Genomic DNA, 3,505 nt, shown 5'->3' with positions numbered 1-3,505 from the left:
CCCCCCAACATCCCTGACTTACTCTTGACAGCTCCAGGGCCAGCAGAAGCACCACAGAGATGCTCTGGCCAGAAACAAGGCACAATCTACGACCATGCTTTGCCCCGCTGTTCTGTGGAGTGTTTTTTTTTTTAACCCTTTTTTTGTTCCTGCAGGTGCCTCTTGTAGCATCTCAAAGAGCTTTGAGACACTGTAGGATGCACATGCATGCTCGTGTGGATGTGCCCCAAGTGTACAGATGTTCAGGTTTTTTCTCCCAAAGTAAAAATGGCTGCTCCAGGAGAAAAATGACCTGGGAACACCTGGGGTTAAATCACTCCCAGAAAAGTCTCTCCTGGGACAGTAAATGTCTATACATGCTGTAAGACTTCTAGGTACTAACAAAGGTAACCTCATATCTAAAAAAGTTAAAGGAAAAAGGTGAATTTCAAGCACATATTCTTCTAACAGCTATAAACAATGAAAAGGATTTACAACTGACAGCTTAACCAATCTGTAATATAGTGCTCTCCATGATAACTACTGTATGCCCGATTAGAAAAAAAAATTTTAACAGCAGTTTATCAAAAATATTTCCAATCCTCTCTACATTTTAAACATGAATAGCAACACATTTGTTAAGTTATTCTACTTTAGATCTCACTTTTTAATGGTTTAGAACTTCCTGAAAAGTACAGTTCACTGAAGCTTCACAGTGCATGTGTATGCACACATATTCTACAAAGGATAGTGTGTGCCAGAGTGCTGGACTATGCATTTGTATTTGTATTTATTCACTTCAGAAAATGTAACTCATTTAGTTTCTACTCATCTATAAACCTCCCCCCCCCCGCAAAAAAAAAACAACACCTCATACAACAGAAAAGTTGTTTCATTAGTTGGATAAAACTCACTGATGCAGACAGAAAATAATTTTGATAATGTTCTCCCACTATACCCAGTGTTTTTATGCTGGTGCTGAACATAATGATGCAAGCAACTAAGTGTAATTGTACCAAATTATTGCTAGCAATTTGCATATGAAATACACACCTTTTACTGCCTCTAGTTGGCATTGTTCAACTAGATTATAAATAGTACAGCTGAAATGCTTCAAACAGAAAACAGTTTATGATGGGCACATGCTATGAATGAAGAAATGCTCAGACACAATGTGCAAGTTGGAGAGATTTCACCAAAACTAGCCAAGAGGGAAAATGCTTCATTTCCTGATCATGCTCTGCTTTGCAGAAGCCAATCACATATAGAAAGCTTCACAGAGGAAGCCATCTAGAACACAGGTATTTATACCATAAATTGGGTTAAGGGGAGGGGTGGGGGGAAGAAGAAAAAAAGTGATCTACCCAATCCCTAATTCTTTCAAGATTCCTGCTAATCAATTTTACCTAGCATCCCTTTTTATACTTGGACAGCATTCAATACAAATAGTTAAAGAAATATGAGTATTTTGTTTGGTAGACAGTATTTTGATGCAACATTTAGAAAGGGGCCACATAGTTGCAAGATAGTGTCATTCTGCCCATAAAAAAGAATATGCTTTTTGATTTGCATCATTTTCATGCTGAAGGTTTGGCTAAGCTGTTCTGGGGGGAAAAAAAAGATACTTCAGTAGCACGTTACTGATTGTCAAAGATTTCAATAATTATATTGTTGAGGAATGCAAGTTATTCTATATCTGTTTCATACTAATACCATTTTCTTAACCATTTTTAAAAACCTCATACCAGAAACCAAAATGTTTCTGCTTCAATCAAGTCAGTAGTGTGCCCTTGTTGTCAAGGTGGCTAACGGCACATTGGGCTACATTGGTAGGTGTATTACCAGTAGGTCAAGGGAAGTGATTCTTCCCCTGTTCAGCACTGATGAGGCCACATCTGGAGTACTGTGTCCAGTTGTAGGCCCCCTACTACAGAAAGGATGTGGACAAATTGGAGAGAGTCCAGCAGAGGGCAACAAAAATGGTGAAGGGGTGGGGGGACATGACTTACGAGGACAGGCTAAGGTAACTGGGCTTATTAGTCTAGAGAAGAGGAGACAGAGGGGACTTAATAGCAGCCTTCAGCTACCTGAAGGGGGGTTGAAAGAGAATGGAGCTAGACTATTCTCAGTGGTGGCAGATGACAAAACAAGGAGAAATGGTCTCAAGTTGCAGCAAGGGAAGTTTAGGTTAGATACTAGGAAGAATTTTCTCAGTAGGAGGGTAGTAAAGCACTGGAATGGGTTACCCAGAGAGGTGGTAGAAAATCCATCCTTGGAGGTTTTCAAAACCCAGCTAGACAAAGCTTTGGCTGGGATGATCTAGTTGGGGATGGTCCTGTTTTGAGCAGGGGGTTGGACTAGATGACCTCCTGAGGTCCCTTCTGTGATTCTATGAAAAGACTAAATATAAACCAAGAAATGTAGTTGATTAAAATTACTTTTGGAACACTCCTGACACTTATTTAAGGACAACAAATCTAGAATAGTAATACAAGTTTATTCACTGTATGGTTACTGCATATAGACTCCATGAAAGTCTAATCATACAGATTTATACTTTTAAATGATGTTCCATCCACACATTTCAGTTTCTGTGGATATCATTCACCTAGTTCTGGGAAAGCAAGACAAAGGTGGTATGCTGCTTCTGGTGCTGTTTTGGAAAAAAGAAAAGGTGAAGCCACTTTTCTCCTTATCACCCTAAACATCTGTAGAGAGGAAATCAGAAGATCGTTAGATAAGAAGTGAAGAAATACAAATCTGTTTCAACTGCTTATGAAAGAATAGGACTCTCTTACACATGGGGGAGCCAGAGCACTCCTTTGACTAAGATAAATTACAGCCAAAAATCTCTCACATTTTCTAAGGGAGCATTGGGCAGGGTCAGGCAAAGCCATGAATGCCTAGACACGCAGACAAAGGTGATGGTATGAAAACTTTTCAATCACTTGCCAAATTGAATTGTTTTGTTGTAGTCTTCTCCGTTTGCATGTTGCACTGACTACATACATGGGAGCTGCATACTGCAGGAGCGGTTGTGGGGCTGAGCTTTAGGGCTGTGCGAAGCTTCAGTAGCTGATTTGATCTGGAGGAGATTTGGCCCGATTCAGGGAGCAAATCTCCGAATCTGAATAGAACTGGGAGACCCATTAAAAGGTCTGAATTGAATCGGAAGCCTCTGAATTGATTAGGAGATTCGGGCAGTCCCCACTCACTGCTGCAGGAAGCTGGACCTGGGCTCTGTACTGCTAAGTAAGGGGCAGAGGACCATGGGGAGACCCCCACCTGGCCCAATCCCCTGCCAGCTCCCTCAGCTCCATCCCTCACCTCTGCTCTCCCAGCCCCCCCACCATGGCTGCCCTGCCCAGCCCCAGCATCCCAGCACTTACATTGTTTAAAAAAAATAAAGAAAAAGAAGTCCCACACTCACCAGCTACAGCAGTGGTGATCGGGGCCTGTAGGGGCTTGTAGAAGAGCCCCCCCCCCACGCAGTGTGGGGCCACAGAGATCACCCCCCCCCCCCCCC

Source organism: Gavialis gangeticus, unplaced genomic scaffold (genome assembly GCF_001723915.1).
Source record: "Gavialis gangeticus isolate Ggan-Ray unplaced genomic scaffold, GavGan_comp1, whole genome shotgun sequence".
NCBI classification, from domain to species: Eukaryota; Metazoa; Chordata; order Crocodylia; family Gavialidae; genus Gavialis; species Gavialis gangeticus.
The sequence above is the reverse complement of the archived record's forward strand: the minus strand, read 5'-3'. Positions refer to the sequence as shown.